The 17656-nt window shown below is 45.0% G+C and overlaps 1 protein-coding gene across 7 annotated transcripts in view; it reads left to right on the top strand.

The window, feature by feature from the left end:
* The window catches only part of ZNF516 (zinc finger protein 516), a 139473-nt gene that overhangs the window by 17164 nt on the left and 104653 nt on the right, over positions 1-17656 (top strand). Inside the window, exon 1 of one of the 7 annotated variants that reach the window (XM_030925721.1) lies at positions 14542-14650. The exons of the other annotated variants lie outside the window; for them this stretch is intronic. The gene's annotated coding sequence lies outside the window, so the exon portion shown is untranslated. Of the gene's footprint in view, positions 1-14541; positions 14651-17656 lie in introns of those variants that run through there. 7 annotated transcript variants of the gene reach the window in all.

Genomic DNA, 17656 nt, shown 5'->3' with positions numbered 1-17656 from the left:
TAGTGGTAGAACAGCAACAAAATGCCCTTCCTGTTGAAGAATGAATGTTTTATTGAGATGATGGTTTTACATACCTCCCCTCCCCGCATTCTTCATCGATGAATTTGTCACTGTCTTGATGAATCTGTCACTCTCATTTGTCCTAAAGATCTGAAATATAGTTGCTGGAGTAAAAGTTAGTACACTTTCTGCTCGCTACCAGAGTTTACAAAAACACTTAAGTTTGGGGCTTTTCACTTAGGAGATCCATTGGTGGGAAAGATAGCCTGTTTTTCCCTTCAGAATAGATCTGGAACAAAGTGTATTTCATCAGCCCTTTTTAAGTAGGTCATTTAGATATAATAATTAAAAAATGGATAACAATACTGGTTCAGAAAAGCTGTTTCTCAGAAGGAAGAGTGAAGTAACTCAAAGCAAACCAAGCTCCCTGAAGAAGATGCTTCTTAAGGAGATGAGAATTAAATGCAGTGTAATGAGTTTGCATTCCTTCGTTTCAGCAGGTTTGAGTGTTTGTGTCTTATTCCCATGCTACTGGGAATTACAGTGAGATAAAAAGGAATCCTTTACAGTGGGCCATTTTGTGAGTGAGAATGTGTGGGCTGGTTTGGAAGCCCAGTGGAAGGGAAAATATAGGGGGTTTGAAGTATCAGATTGCAAGAGAATCACATTTTGTTGATGTATTTAAAAGTGCCACAAAGTAAGCACAAAAACCTGACCTTGTTTTTCCCGGACAGAACGACTCTCGCCTTTTGTCCTATGTGTCTCAAGACTGCTGTCCAACTCAGTTTTGTCACATTTGCAAGGCTAAGGCAGAGTTCAATTGCTTCCTCATTGTGGGGCTGGGTCCTGTTCTTGGAAGTGACGCTTCAGGTTACCTGTTATTCCTGCTTATGGATCTGATGTTCAGAGCAGCAAGTTCATTATTTTCACGGAGGGTCAGTATTCATTCTTGCTGTATTAGTCACTGAAATGCTTCTTTTTATTGGTCAAATGATATTGAAATAAACTAGAATTCTGTTTCCTGTCTTACTTGTGGAATTGCAGTATCAATGTTCAGAAAATTTACCAGACTTTTGAACATAAGATTGACTAGAGAATTACAAAGTCCAAATGATATGACTCAGCTGGGATAAAAAGTCCTGTTTTATCTTTTTTTCTGTTTCAGTGACTCAGCAAAAACAGTGCTTTGCATCTACGCAAATGTAGGCAGAGGAATATTTCTGCTTAAAGGGAAAATGTAGACCTTTACTTTTAGGACCACCGTTTGTTAGTGGACCGGCTCAAAATTCTTTTCAGAGTTTTGCAAATCCGTCTGAGTCTCCACAAGTGCAATTTCGTCTGTGGGTTCTTCTCTTGAAAGTGATTTAAGCCTCCATAACAGGTCACCCCCGCCATGCATCTGGGGGGCTCAAGAGCTTAGGCTGTTTCTATCCAGTCATGTGAAATTTATAGTTGTTCAGTTGCCTACGGTTCACCTAGTCAGGTGACTTCAGTATCACAATAAATGAAGGTGTTCTGATTGAAACATCCCTTTCTTAGACAAACCGTGACTGGTTTTGGAGGTTAGTAGAAAACTGACATAGAACTACAAGCTTACATTTAATCACTTGGCAGAATTTCTTTCATATTCATTTGACCACTTTGTTTAATATGCTTTAAGACGTCTGAAGTTGGAGCTTTAGAATGTACACTGTGTCCTACTTTTAAATGAGAGGAATTACAGTAGCTGAGAACAATCATATTCCCTGTCCTGCAACTCCTGGATGTGGACACTTTTTTGCTGGGAAGTGAGTTGATCTGAATGTCATTCTTCCAAGGAATTAATATGAAGCTCCCCATTTTGATTACTGAACCAGAATAAAACATTGACAGCCGGCACTCAAGGCCTGTTTGTTTCTCTTGTATAAAGGGATCAAGATAGACAGAGGCACTTTGCTTTTAAGACATACACAGTGATTTTTCATAAAATGGTGTGAATATGTAGCACCTTTCTTTTCATACTATAAAAGGAGATGATGGTGTGGAACTCACTGCAGATAATTCATTACTTGGTTTTCCGACCACAAATTTGTTTGGGTAATTTAGTTAGAACCAAACACTTAGGGCAACATTCTCCTTGCCCAAATTAAACCGTTTCTTTTCAGATAATTGTATAAAGTGTATAGTTTATACACGACAAAGTCTTCATCATCTTGGCCATCAAGATACTTACAATCGAAAGAGGAAATTGCATTTTGAGGAGAAAGTTTGTTAGACATTTCACAACATGGGTGTAAGTTTATTTTATGTAAGCTACTATTGAGTGCCTGCTCTATGCCAGTCACTGCATTAGGCATTTAAATACAATCGCTTGGTGAACGTAGTAAGATCTTTAAATATATACGTTTTAAAGAATTTAAAATGGTACAATGTTCTATGAGTTTTTCTGCAACTGTGTTTTTTTTTTTAAATTTTGCATAACATTTCAGTGTATTCTCTTTTAAGGCATGTATTGAGTGCTATTGTCTGTACACACGCTCGGTGATTTCCAGATGCCCAGTACCCACTGTGGCCAGAGCATGGACCCACTGGCACAGATTGGGTTTGTGAGCAGCCAGCAGGAGGTGCCCGTGTGTGCCAGCTGGCTGCTGCCCTGTGGAACTGCCTTTCTCTGTCCTGTCTCGTGTTGGACATTTGGGCTGCTACCAGCTTTCTCTTAGTGTGCAGGGAACTTTTCTGATACACGACTTTGTGCACTTGTGGGAATATTTCTCTAGGATAAGTTCCCTGAGGTGAAATTTTGGGGATGAAGGGGCATTTTAATTGACAGATGCTGCCAAATTTACCAACAAAGATAACAAAGTACCATTTTACGTTCCCTGCAAAACTCAGTGTTTTCTCTTTGTCAACACTTGATATTATCAATCTTTTAAGTCTTGGCCAACGTAATAGAGGAAAATACCCTTGTGTTTTAAAAATTGTAAGTGATTTTGAGGATTTCTTAATGTTTATTGCTCGTTTTATCTCTCTTGTGAATCACCTGTTACTTTGTCACATTTTCCAGTGAAGTTATCCATGATTTGTTGATTTATAAGAATATTTTGTTTATTGGGGATAATAGTCTTTTGCTTATGAGTTACAAATATGTTTTTGGGTAACTAGTTTTGTATCTTCCATCACATATATTTTCAAGATACAGAAACATTCAGGTACCCTATATATGAGTTGTTTCTTAAAATGTGTGAAAGATTTCAGGTGTAGACTTGACTCATCTCTCACATTTGGGTGACTGGAGGAGAGAGCTCTGGTTTCTTGCTTGAATATTGGTCTGTTTACATTTTTTGTCCCTGAGTGAATTTTGGACAGTTAGATTTTATTAGGAAATTTTTTTTTCATCCATATTAACAAATGTATTAACCTAGAGTTTGAAAAACATTGTATGATTTTTTTTTTTAATTTTCCTTCTGTCTGTGGTTATTAGACCTAATTCCCCCCAACCTCTTTTTTCTTCTTGATTAGGCCAGCTAGTTATTTATCTCATTCATTGGGGTTATCATAGAGCCAATTGTTGATTTTGTGAATCAGTTTTACTGTATTTTTTCTTATATATTGTTACTCTTTAAAATTCAAATTTAAGAGTTTTATTGTAATTTTTGTTACTGGTTGAATTGAATATTTATTTTTAATTACTATAGTAAGTCATTAAATTTTATTTTAGCTTTCTTGTATACCATAAATTTTGACACTGGTACTTTGAAGAGAGTTTGCAAGTTTCACTTTGATTTTTTCTTTGTTTCAGGAGTTGTTACAGAGAGTTTAGAATTTTCCAAATGGCTGAACTTCTGTGAGTGTTGTTTGTGATTTTGCTTGTTGTTAATTTTTAGTATCATGGTACTGTATTATGGAGCTCCTGGGACCTGTACTGTTTCAAATTTATGGAACTTTTAGAGCCTTCCTTGTGGTTAATACGGAGGCATTTGATGTTCTATTGCCAATTTAGCAAAATGGCAAATTGTGGAGTGTGATACTCATATATTAGATAAGCCTTACTTTATTTTTCAAGCCCTCTATTTCTTACTACTTTTGCTTACTTAATCCGCCATGCTTACGAGAGATTTGCCAAATTTTTCCAGATCATTTTTCTCTGTTTATCTTTCCAGGTATTCACTGTGGCTGTTTCTAAATGTATTTTATTCTGTTTGTGTTATTCTGTGTTATTTGACTTGAAAGTATAGCATAAGTACAGCTGGGGAAGGGGTGCTTTCCTATAATCCCAGCTTCTTGGGAGGCAGAGGCAGGAGGATTGCTTGAGTCCAGAAGTTTGAGGCCAGCTTGGGCAACATAGTAAGACCCTGTCTCAAAACATCCCCCCACCCCCACAAAACCAATATTAGGACAATTGTATCTTCTTTGTGACTTCTACTTTACCCTTTATGGTTATAAGATAACCTCTTTTTTTTGTTTTGTTTTGTTTTTTTTTTTTTGAGACGGAGTCTCGCCCTGTCGCTCAGGCTGGAATGCAGTGGCGCAATCTCAGCTCACTGCAGGCTCCGCCTCCCGGGTTCACACCATCCTCCTGCCTCAGCCTCCCGAGTAGCTGGAACAACAGGCGCCGCCACCATGCCTGGATAATTTTTTGTATTTTTAGTAGAGATGGAATTTCACTGTGTTAGCCAGGATGGTCTCGATATCTTGACCTCATGATGCGTCCACCTCAGCCTCCCAAAGTGCTGGGATTACAGACATGAGCCACCGCCCCTGGCCAACTACTTTTGTATAATTGCCTTTTGTGACACCACACATTAAACTTTTAATGGTATTTTTTTCCATGTTGCTTTTGTTTGTATTTTTCTGATATTTTTTTCTCCACGTGTCCTGCTTTTCTGAGTTCCTTAGTCATAGGTTTTTTTTTTTTGCAGACAGCAAAAGTCAATTTAATTTTTAACCCTATAGTGGAGTCTTTTTTTAAATAAGTGAGTTTATTCCATTTATATTTATTTCTGAAACTGACTTGGTCTTCTTCCCTAATTAAAGAAAAAAAAACTTTTATGTTGTACTTCCTCCCTTTTTCTTCTTTTCTATTTATTGGAATATGAATTATGTTTCTTGTCCTTTATTAAAATCAGAAAGCATATAGAAAGCATATCCTGCTTTTGGTTCCACTAGTGGCTATATTTATAATGTTTTCTTAAAGCTGTATTTCTTAATGTTTTAACATCAGTAATAATACAATTTGACTTCCCCTTTGGGAAAGAAGTTAGAACACTTCTATTACCTTCCCCTTCTTTCCCCATCTCCTCCTGCTCCCACAATGCTATTGTCATTCCTTTTTTGGCTGTTTTTTTAGTTTATTGGTATTAATTATTTTTACATGACATAGTTTTTATTTCAAGACATGTAAGAATCACATGGTTATTTTATGTGTAGATCACAGTTATTTGGATGTAATTCTATTTTTTATTTATTTCCTTGCTTACTGGATTTAGTGATCATTGCAGGAATTTATTATTGCTTTTTCTTCCTGTGAGGCCTTCATTTGGAGCCATCCTGTTTGACCCAATGACGTTTCCAGGTTGCTCTTAAAGGACTCTGGTGAGGACACTGGTCCTTATGGAGGAGTTAGCCTGAGCTGGGTGAGAATCCAAGCAACAGAAAAGTGGCTCAGAGCTCAGGAGAACTAAGGAAATTTCATATTGCTGAAGCCAGAGGTGCATACACGTGTGTGTTCGTGCATGTGAGCGCAGTGTGCAAGTGCATGTGTGTGCCTGATGCGTGTGTGTATACAGCCACATACACGTGCATGTGAGTATCCACACGTGTAAGTGCACCTATGTGTAGGTGCATGTTTGCAAGTGTGCCCGTGTAGTGAGCCTGTGCAAATGCACACACATACATGCAAGTGTCTGAGTGTGCACATGCATGTCAGGGATGGCAGGCGTGTCTGGGTGGTAGCCAAGAGCTGATGTTTGAGAGGCCGTTAAAGACCACATCATCTTGACTGTGAATTGTCTTGAAGAATATGGACTCTGTCCCAAAGGCAATGGGAAGAGATGTTGTGGAGGGTCCCTCAGCCAGTCTACAGCAGGGAGGAAGCGTCACAGGCCAGGGACACTGACCAAGGGACCAGCAGGAGGTTTCTGAAGGGAAGATGATTTGATGGTTCAGAACAGGAAGAGGATGGAGCTCTGGGCTAGATTTGTGACTGAGAAACTGGAGCAGAGTGCCCTGATTCTGACTTGGTTCATTCTGGAAGGTGTAGAGTCTGTAAGACTTGGTCATCTGCTGGATGCGTTGTGAGGGAGGGAGGGTGCAGGACAGCTGTTGTATTCCTGGGTAGGACTCTGCAGGGACACAGTCCTAGTGGGCATGATGTCCTGGAGCGAGACATCCAGTAGACACTTCAGGTGGGGCCGGAGTCCCAGAACAGCTTCCATCTGCCATGGGTGTCTTGGGGGCACCTGCAATAAGATAGGGATCTTAGGGTGTTTAGCCTCTACGGACTGGCAGCATGACTGCGTGCTGGACTCAGCTCCTGGGGGAAGTCGGCTCCAATTCTGGGATCTCCCGTTCAGCAATGTGACAGGATCTAGCGTCAGAGGATCTAGTGAGGCCTTGACTGGTGCCGGGCTGAGGCCCAGCTGTCCTGGGTGGAGTGTGTCCACCAGTGGTGGCCTGGGGACCCCAGAAATGCTGTTGACGTGGGCCCACCGCAGGTCAGAGAACTTCTGAACTGGAAAAGGCTTCACAATTTGTCCATTATAAACGACCCATTTCACAGATGGGAAAAACAAGGGCCAAGAAAGAGAATGACCCATCTACGGCCGCATGTCTGGCTAGAGGAACGGGAGTTGGCCCAGGAATCGGTCCGTGTCTGGAGTCGCTTTCCTCTCTTGCCAGGTGTTAGAGGTGATTCAGGAGCTGCAGCAATCCATTCTGTCACCTTTTTCAGGAAAAAAGTAAGGCAGAGAAGTCCCTGAAATAATGTCTTTTTTTCTGTGTTGAGGATGTGCTCAGTATAATAATCATCTGAACTGATATGCCAGATATGCAGACTTTTAGAATTATTCCTGACAAGTTTTTCATAATACCATCTTTATCTGTGTTTCTTAGTTCTTCTGCCCAACAGATTGGTGAGAAAGACTGTAAGTCATATTTTTGACATAGGTAAAAGTATCTGAAAGGTGTTTTTAAAAAATTAATCCACTTACAAAAATATCTTTGAAGAAAGAAAACTGCTCAGGAAGAAGAAAGGAATAGAAAAGAAATTTTAAAAATCAGGTTTTTGTGGAACTGTTTTTCTTTTTTTTTTCCCTCAGCCTCCCGAGTAACTGGGACGCCGGGCGCCCGCCACCACGCCTGGCTAATTTTTGTTGTATTTTTAGTAGAGACAGGGTTTCCCCGTCTTGGCCAGGATGGTCTCGATCTCCTGACATCATGATCCACCCACCTCGACCTTCCAAAGTGCTGGGATTACAGGCGTGAGTCATCGCGCCCGGCCCTGTGGAATTGTTTTTATGTGCAGGGCAAGCCTTACAGTAAGTAGGGATTTATAGAAAATCATAGATAAGAAGTCCTTAATGAATTAGGATAGAACTTCAGCGATTTTGGCCAAGGGTGGTTGTAAAATGTTTGTAACAAAAATCAAATGGAGTAAAATTCTCAGAATAAACCAGAGCGCGCAGAATAGAGTTCGTATGGAATTTCCAGTCAGGAAGAAGCGGAACATTCCAAAGCTGATTTATGTAAGGGCTCCTTGGATCAGAAGAGTGCAGTGTCCATTAAATGTTGCATCTAAAATAACTTCAGCTTGGAATTTCTTAAGCAGTTAGTGCAAAAAGAGTAACTCTGTTAAAGCATACTTGTGCTGGGTAGAAATATTCCCTTACTGGAACTTCTCTGTATGTATATGAATTAGAGTTGTATCCTGACCACTTGCAATTTTTTCCCAATCTGAGTTAAAAGTTGGGGGGAACACCCCACGCAAAGGGAAACTGCACATTTGTTAGCTCAGATAACTCAGCAGTGAACGTGAACTGTCGAAGCGGGTAATCCACAGACAGGCGGTTCAAATCTGAGAACGTGACAACTGGCTCTCCCATCTAGAAAAATTGTTTTGTTTTGTTTGTATAAACGGTTTATGGATTCTGGTGATGACCTCTGACATCTTTATTTGGGATAATACTGTCTAAAGATGAACATATTTCATGCAGTTTTAACAGTACGTTATTGACTTAACTGCCTTATAAATATTATCTCATTTATATTTTGTAATGATTTCCTGAGTACAATTTTGAAGCATTTCAAATGATTTTAAGCATTTAAAACCTATACTTTTTGTCTTGTGTTTTTTATTGTGATAAAATACATGTAACATAAAGTTTGCCATTTTAGCTATTTTTAAGTGTACAGTTCAGTGCCTGTATTTTTTTTTATAATTAATGAATACTAGTTGAAAGAAACATGAGGCAGCTCTGTCTGCTTTTCTGAGTACAGTTGTTTAACCTTTCAGATTCCAGGACTTTCTAACGGAAGAAGATAGAAAATGAAATTTTGATTTAATCCCAACATTAAATTATATTTTTTAAAAATTAAACTTTTTGGTCAGAAGACTAAAGTTACCATAATTAATTTTATCTAAAAAGTGAGTCCCCTCCCTTATCCCAACCCAGTAATTTTAATTTCTTCTTACACTGAAAGAAAGCTCTTTTATCCTGAATGTAGTAGTGGAAACTATTACTAGATCTTTGGTTATTTCAATGTAGAAAGGAAAATATGTAACCTAAAATCATGAGTGCCTTCTTTTAACTGTCCCTTTTGTGGAATGTATACATTCAGAGATATTTATTAAAACTTATTTTTAAAAAGCCCTCTAAATATAAAGATATAATGAGGGTGGCTTTTTTAGTAATATAAAAAATAGGACTGCAAATCCTTAATAATCATATGTTTGGGGTGTAATTTTGGACTGGTGATTTCACCACACTGCACAGTTGACTAATTTTATATTTTGCTGGGAGAAGGCAAAAACTTTCTTCCAGTAAAGGGAACATTCGCACACCCTGATTTGACTACCTCGGTTATTTATATTCAGGCATACAGAGCTAAACATGTAGAAACATCATGACTTCATTACAAAAACCGAAACTATTCAAGACTGAACTTTAAATGCCTTTAAAATGGGTCTGGGAAATTGGAGACGTTAGAACTCTCCAGACCCTGGAGGCTCTCACCGAGTGCTTCTTTATAGCAGTGTGGTGGTTTAGCGGTTCAGGACCTTCCATTGTTGAAGGACATGTAACATACAAAGGAGTGATAAATAAGGTCCTTGCAACAAAGACTCTTTGAGGACTAAAGAAGGAAGTAATGGGGAGGATGGCTCAGCAGCGTTTTTAAGTTACTCCTCTGAAGTGAGAGTTTTCAGGGGTGTCAATATTTTGGCTTCCCCAGGCCAGGCTGGAGGAAGAGGAGCTGTCTTGGACCACACATCAAAGATACTAACACGGCCGGGCACGGTGGCTCATGCCTGTAATCCCAACACTTTGGGAGGCCGAGGTGGGTAGATCACTTGAGCTCAGGAGTTTGAGACCAGCCTGGCTAACATGGCGAAACCTCGTCTCTACAAAAAATACAAAAAAACCCAGCTGAGTGTGGTGGTGCTCACCTGTAGTCCCAGCTGCTCAGGAGGCCGAGGTGGGAGGATCGCTTGAGCCTGGAAGGCGGAGGTTGCAGTGAGCCAAGATCGCACCACGGCACTCCGGCCTGGGTGACAGAGTGAGACCCTGTCTCAAAAAAAAAAAAAACCAACCAACCAACCAAACAAACAAAACTAATGATAGCTGATGAGCTTAAAAAAAAAAAAAAAAAACAGCAGAAAACCTCATAATGTTTAAGAAAGGTTATGAATTTGTGTTGGGCTGCCGCCGGTTGGACAGACTTGGACTTTAAATTGCCCAGAGAGCAAGCGTGATCGTGTTTCTTACTAAAGGAGTATGGGCTGCTCCAAACCCCAAGTGTTGTAGGACGTCGCCAGTCTTAATTTTGATATGTCTAATTTTAGATAAACATAAAAAATGTATTTCTGTGTACATAGAGAGCAGAAGTTCTCTATTTCTCAACCTTTTTGATCCATCAGAGCCAGAGAATCTCCTGGGGTGCCTTGAGCGGCCCGAAGTGGTCAGTTCCCAGATAGGCACGGGCTGGCTGGGGTGTGTTGGCCGCTGCTGGGAGTCCCGCAAGGCCGTCCGTCGCGTGCTGTCCGTGGGGAGGTCTGGAATATGCTGCAGCTACTCTTGCTTGCAAGGCTGCCTGGGATGACAGCGGGACTTTGCAGTCAGCAGAGAGTAAGTCGAAGCACTCATTTGTGTCCTTCGTTTGTTACTTTATATGTAGCTGCCCTGAGGGGAATGGGATGCACATAGTTATTCGATAACTGGACTTGAATTTATTTGGTAAAGAAAACTCAGGAATCGAATGGGCTTACCGTTTGAACATGCCTGCAAATGCAGGAAATTGCTAAACTTCTGCTTTGAAAATGAGGCGGCCCATGTAGATTGCAACATGCTTTTGAGGTGTGGCCTTTGAGTGGGCTGGGGCTGTTGTCTTTCTCAAGATCCCAGTTAGGAAGGAGCAGCAGGGACTCCGCTCTGGTTGGGACCTCCCCGCCACCACCCTTTCTCCGAAGCCTTGTTGTCCCCTCCTTGACTGAGCACTTACCTGCAGCCTCCAGGAAAGTCCAGCACCTGTGGACTTTGTAATTCCAGCACTGCCCGCGAGGCGTGCTTAACATCTAGTTAGGGCAAGAGAGATCTCAGGGCAAAGGCTTTGCCCAAATCATTTCCTCTCTGGGACGAGAGACATGCAGGACTTCCTGCCAGCCCAGAGGGGCTGTGAGCTGCACGTTCAGCAAGGCCAAGGCTGCCTCTGCCTGATTTTACTTCCCAGAGCCCAGCGTCCCCTGGGTTTTCCCTCTCTGGGGCCCCCATGCCTCCCGGGGCCTTTTGCCTGAACCTCTGGGTGGTCCCTCCCTGTGAGACTGCAGAACCGGGGTCCTGCCCCAGGGCCTCCCCTTCCCGTGTTTGCTCCCCACGTTCACAGCCTGTGGCATCGCCGCCATAGACTCCAGGTCCTGCTGATACCCTGGTGAAGGGACGTCTGTGTCATCCTGTCTCCTGTTGTGTCAGCTGTGCGTGTCCCAGCAGGGATGGCCCTCGTCCCCTGTGCACATGCAGGGTCCCTTCTCCACTTTTCCAGCCCCTGCTCCAGGCACATTTCCCCACTGGGTGTCTTCCCTCACACCCATCCCAGGCTTGGCAGGCAGGCACCACTGCTTCCTCTGTGCCATGCTGTCTAGACAGCCTGTCCACAGGGCCCCTTTCTCCTTGACTAGATCTCCTGGAGATGCGTGGCCCCGGCACCTGCAGGGAGCGCTTGGGTCCGGCTGTACCAGCCAAGCAGCCTCTTTGGTGTTCCTGCCGTCCCACCTGGCTTGGTCCTTGCGGGCCTCCCAGATGCTGGCAGGCTGGCGAGCAGAGCCTCGGCCTCCGGGCCAGCATCCCGTTCATGTGGCAGCATGGGTGCGCCATTATGGGATTGGGGAACTGACAAGAGACCTAAATGCTGTTCTCAAGGGGCAGGACGTCTTGAGACTCCCAAGGGAATGGAGTCTCTGGTGCAAGGACCCTCCCTGTGCTGCGAAGCAGCAGAGAGTGAAGTGGCTGCCTTGGGTGGGATGGAGTCTATCTGTGAGAAGCATCCTAGGAGTAAACCCAGTAATTAGTGTCGTAAATAAAATCTCTCCAAGATCCTGAATTAACATCGCTCCCAAGGGAATGTGATGGTTTTCAGCATGGCTTAGGCCGTCGCCCAGGGACGTTAGAAGTAGGGGGATCATCAAAAAATGCATCGAGAGGACTGCTTGGGACCTCTTTAAATTTAAAATGGTGTGTCTCTGCCCCGCAGAAGTTTGAACTGAGAAGTGTGTTGAACAGAAGGGTTTGGGTGGAATCTAGGCGTTCCTGGGATTTCGCCTTTGCTGTCCCAGGAGCCCATTTGGGAGCCTGTGCTGCACTCGGATCCTTCTTTCAAGTCCCTCCTAGTCTCTGATGGCTCCTTGGTCCGTCTCTGATTCCGTGACCATCACACTTCTGAGGAGGCCTGGCCTGGTGTTTTGTGGAACCCATAAGCTCCAGATCCTGGTGATGTCCTGGTGAAGGGACTAACGTGCCCTCAGTTTGGGTTCTTGCATGTTTTCCGATTGGTTAGTCCAGAGTAATCATTCTTGGGAGGAAGACCAGCAGGGGAGAGGCCCTTCTCATCACAGCACATCAAGGGTTGGTCTTTTAAATGTTTATTTGTATTTTTGCCTCTTTCCAGCCCTGCCTTTGTCTGTTATTGGTGAATACATCTGAAAGTAAAGGTGTAAAGTTTCTTCCCTGTCTCTCCCTGGAACCTGTAGCATTTCTCCCATGTGCTGTCCAAGGATGCTGTAGGGTCAGACCTCCTCAGGCATAGATGGGCCCCCTTGGCCCAAGGGAAATCGATTTTTAAAAAGGCCTCTTTCTCCTTTGAGTTTCCTTGACTAAAGAATCTCTCCTTTTCTGCTGTCAAAGAGTAAGATCTTTTCTGTTTCTTTTGCCCTGTTCCACCTGTAACTGCTAGGTCTGAAGCTGGTGCCCAGGGGCAGGAAAGCATCTCTGGACATGCATAACCCTGAAACCTTGGTCTCAACCCCTGTGGCCTGTCGAAAAGGGGAAACTAAGTCAGAAAATAGCTTGTGCTTAGTTTAAAAAACTGACACATGTTGAAGACACGGTGTCCAGCAGATAGTGTGGATGACCACACCATTTTGGTGCACGATGCATGCCAGCCTTGAGCTGCGCGGTGAGCCCTAGGCCCTGGCAGCTCCCCTCGCGGTTGCCTGAAGGTGAGGAGGGTGGAGCTGCCCTCATCGGATGCACGGGTATATCCCTGGGGTCGCATTCCAGTAGTTTCTCTGTATCACTAAAGATACTGGGGCTCTGGCACCCATTCCCACTTGGGCTCCTCCAACCGCGTAAGGCTCCCATGATTCATCTCCCACCCTTCAAAAGATGCCTTGACTAAATCATAAAAAAATGAGGCTGTTTAACTTTTCCGTAAGTGAAATGGCAAGGCTGGGGGTGCCAGAGAGGCCTTGCAAGTCCAGGAGGCCACTGTCCCCTGTCACTGCGCATCACCCTGCCTTTCCACATAGGTCTGGGGACTCTGCACCTCTGTCTGCATGACTCTTTGGATTTCCCAGCGATGCTTCTGAGAGATCTGACTGCCAGCTTGAGACAGCAAAGGTGCCGGTCATGCCATGCCACCTGTGAGTCCCACTTATTCTTTTTTTTTTTTTTGAGACTGAGTCTCACTCTCTCGCCCAGGGTGGAGTGCAATGGCGTGATCTTGGCTCACTGCAACCTGTGCCTCCTGGGTTCAAGCAATTCTTCTACCTCAGCCTCCCGAGTAACTGGAACTACAGGCACATGCCACCACACCTGGCTAATTTGTTTTGTATTTTTATTACAGACCGGGTTTTACCATGTTGGCCAGGCTGGTTTTGAACTCCTGACCTCAAGTGATCCACCCGCCTCGGCCTCCCAAAGTGCTGGGATGACAGGTGTGAGCAGCCGCACCCATCCTTGAGTCCCACTTCTGAGACTGTAGATGGAGAAACGTTGTGTGATGCTGTAAAGAACGGGAAGTGACGGGGAGATGTTGTTTCGGTGGATCTTCATCTTTTTTCTTTTTGAAAAAGCATGTGTAATTCAGGACTGAGAACAAGCTTTGAAGTACTGCTTATTGCTCATGCAGTGGAAATAGTTGATTATGAATATTTTGTAAGTGTCCTTTTTAAAACTCGCTGTCAAATCTCTTGGGAATGACTTTCAAGTCTGGTGAGAGCTGTGCCACACCGTGAAACATTTGGGGATATCGTGGTCCCAGGTTTACGTGGGACACCTGTTTCAGTGGGCACGTCTGCGTTGCGGTCACAGACTGGTTCCCCAGTCCCCCGGTCTGTTTGTAAACTCAGATGCTGCAGGGGGAGGTGGGTAGGTGCTGCCCCACAGACCCACCTCCAGGAAGAACAAGAGCCACCCAGGGGCCTGGCATTTCTGGCGGTCGGCAGTGTGATGTGCACACCAAGCACAGGCCATGCCAGGAGCTCAGTGCATATGCATAGCAGGTGTTCCCTGGTGACATTTTAATAGCCTGGATTGACAACCAAATGCAGATTGTTCTGCTGCTACAGTTAGGCGTCCTCCTGGTTACCTCTGCTGCCGAGTTTGTGCTGTGACTGTTGAATGCTTCTCCTGCTCCTGGCTGCCCCTCACAGATGTTGGGAAGTCCTATTAGAAACCGCACTCTGTGAGATTTTGCTAGCAGCCCCACTTGGGGTGATTTAATTCATTCTGAAAATATCTACGGTAGCTCCAGAAAGTCCTTGGGCATTGTCTTAATTTTTCTTAAAGAGAAGCAGTGGCAAATGGTTCTTAAAAACATAATTCGATGAATACTAAACTTTTCATCATTTCAGAATCTGAGAGAGGCCGAGTGGAGTTCGGTCCTTCTCTGAACAGTTTTAGCTGAGAGTACCAGCCTCGGACTGGGAGCATTGTCTTTGCATTTCCACATTCCCAGGAAAGCCCAGGTAGGTGCAGTTGGATCACCTTCCTGTCAATCCATCCGACTTCGGTTTCACAAACCTGCAATTTTGATCAAGCCTAAAACAGCAGTTTTTACTTGGTGGTGTAGGGTTACTTTTCTTGGCATAGCTAGAAAAATGTAAAATGATGGTAAATAGAATAAAACTAATTAAACCAGAGCACATCACTGAAGCTGCCTCCGTGGGCTAGTTCGATGAGGACATAGGGATCACAGTGTGGAGGAGGATTTTCTGCTGAAAAACAGCCAGTGTGAGCCAATCGTAGAACCTGATGCTCCTGGGGCAGAGGTCCATTCCTTTTTATGATCCGGAAAAGTATTGCTTGAGAACATTAGCTTGCATATGAGTAAGACCTACTTTCTTTTCTTGCCCAAGTTTGCACAGCTTATTACAGTTGGGCGATGTTTTTGGGCAGACAGCCCTCTTCCCTTCTGGGAGGTGCCGGAGCAGAGCCGCCTGACACAGTGATGGAATTGTGTGGTGCAGGCTTCATCTGCGTCCGCAGAGGGGCAGGTTTCGGTTGCTACCTGGTGGGTCTTTAACAAGGTGGACCGCTCATCTCGCTGCTGAGACCTGCCCTGATGGCGATGTTCCTTAACTAAAGGGGCATTGGAGGAGTGCCTGTGTTGGACCGTAGTCCCTTGTAGGAACAGGAAGATGTGGTGTGAACTATCTTCTGTTGTTTCTCAGTAATTGATAGGGTCATCATTGGATTAAAGTAGTGAAATGGTTTTGGGTCATCGTTTAATGAGTGAAATGGTTTTCTTGGGATTCGGACAAAGCTGTCTCTGAGTTTTGCAAATCTGGAACTGCTGGTACAGGTCCTGCCCACTCCCCACCACGATGGGGTAGCCTGTGGCGTGGAAGTGTGTCCCGTGGGCATGGTCACCAGCACTTATCAGCAGAGGCTGGAAAAACGCTTCTGTGGCAGAAACACTTTGGAAAAAAGGTAGATGCTGGAAGGAAAATACAAAATGTGATATTAATTTAAAAGGTAATCGGATGTGGGAAGGGTGGGAGCCAGGGCCCGCATGCTTGGTCTCCGGGCTTGGGCAAGGTCGTCTCCACAGAGTCAGAGGAGGAGGGCGGAGGAGATATCTCCCACACCCCACACCTGCAGGGCCGCGCGCCGCACCTTTCCTGTCCAGGTGAGGCTGCCCAAGGTTTCTTGCCTGCTAGCTGGTCCGGCCCATGGTGGGCACTCGGGGGACACCTGTTGAGCATCTGATTAGACCTGGGCCCCTCACCTGTTGGCAATGAGCCTCAAGCTGGTTCCCATGCGATCCCTGCATGTTTTTGGTACTGCTGAACCTTGGATGGAGACCAGAAGAGGAAGGGATCTTGAATTTGCCAAGCGCCCACTGTGTGCCAGGTACCTGTTTAAGCACCTGATGTATGTTTTCTGATTTTACATTTGGGTGGCAAGATTGCAAAACGTTTGTGTCCCACAAATGAATTTCCGACAATCGCAGAAATTATAGGTGACAAATGTCTCCTTCCACCCCCAAATTTCCTCTAAAGGCCACATTAAATAGGGTGATCCAGGGCTTCTCAAGTGGTGTAGACCAACAGCTGGGTCCCAGGTGTGTGGAGATGCTGGTTCCCTGGGCCCTCTTGGTTGGGGAGGCAGCTGAGGGTGGGAAAAGTGGCGTGTGCCGCAGGGCCCGGAGGAAGCCAGTATGGTTTTCACAGTGCCTGTTACGGTCATGGTGACCAGTGTTCTGTTAGAGGCACCGGCCTCACCATTAAATGGTCAGTGTGCGGTGATGAGAGAGCGTCCAGGAGGAGCTTGGCTTAGGCAGATAAGTCAGGCCTGTTTAGTATGTTGTTGTTCTCATTTATTTATTTATTTACTTATTGAGACGGAGTCAGGCTCTGTCCCCCGGGTTGGAGTGCAGTGGCACGGTCTTAGCTCACTGCAACCTCTGCCTCCCGGGTTCAAGTGATCGTCCTGCCTCAGCCTCCCAAGTAGCTGGGATTACAGGCATGCACCACCACGCCTGGCTAATTTTCTTTTGTAGTTTTAGTAGAGAGGAGGTTTCACCGTGTTGGCCAGGGTGGTCTCCCTGACCTCAATTGATCCACCTGCCTCGGGTTCCCAAAGTGCTGGGATTGCAGGCGTGCGCCACCACGGCGGGCAGTGTGTTGTTTAAAAAGGCCCTTCGATTACTTCTGGAAAACCAAAGGGGTAAGTAATTACCCGCCATGAACCAATGAGGCGATCGTGTGGCGTGGCTTCTCCAGTTTGGGAATTTTGACTCTTATTTTCACTGTAGCTTTTTGCAAGAGGTTTCTGTCTTGGGGTGTGCTCTGGCATCGCTTGCACAATTCCAGAACCTCTCTAGCCCTGAACAGAAGCAGAGTAGAGCTGTCTGCTTGTCTTTCATGAGCACCTGGGCTCGTTGAAAAAGGGAGGGAAACAGGGTCGATCGGCCGCCCTTCCCCGTTTTTGTTCCTGGTCGGTGGCCGACTTGCCAGCTGCTCAGGATGGTAGCCTCCTGCTTTGTGTTGATTTGGGGTCTTAGAGGTTCATAGGTGACGGCTACTGTGGTCGCTTTTGTAGCCTCTGGCGTTACTTTGTATTTCGATTGTACCCCTTTTATTGGAAGGTCAAGGAATGTTCTGACAACTCCAGAAAGCTCATTCCAGGCACCAGAGGGCGGGGGCCTGGAAGGTGGGGACGGGGAGGCAGGGAGACAGGGAATGGGCTCACAGCCTTGGCGAGGGGTGTGGCTCACAGCTCGGACCCTCAGTGTCCTCGTCCGTGAAACGAGGGTGGCACCGCAGAGACGGAGGAGGGCCCTGGACGGTGAGTGTAGGCAGAGGCGTCTCCTGAGCTCTGCGCCAGGATGAGGATTTATGATTGCTCACAGCACTAGGAGTCAGAGGAGTTCCGCCTGTTTCAGTCTTCGGATGAGTGTTGCCTCTTGCTGTGTTTGGTAGGCACATTCCAATGAACGAGTCCTGGTCCAGAAATGCAGTGCGGTGTTT

Source organism: Rhinopithecus roxellana, chromosome 21 (assembly GCF_007565055.1).
Source record: "Rhinopithecus roxellana isolate Shanxi Qingling chromosome 21, ASM756505v1, whole genome shotgun sequence".
Lineage (NCBI taxonomy): Eukaryota > Metazoa > Chordata > Mammalia > Primates > Cercopithecidae > Rhinopithecus > Rhinopithecus roxellana.
The sequence above is the reverse complement of the archived record's forward strand: the minus strand, read 5'-3'. Positions and strand labels throughout refer to the sequence as shown.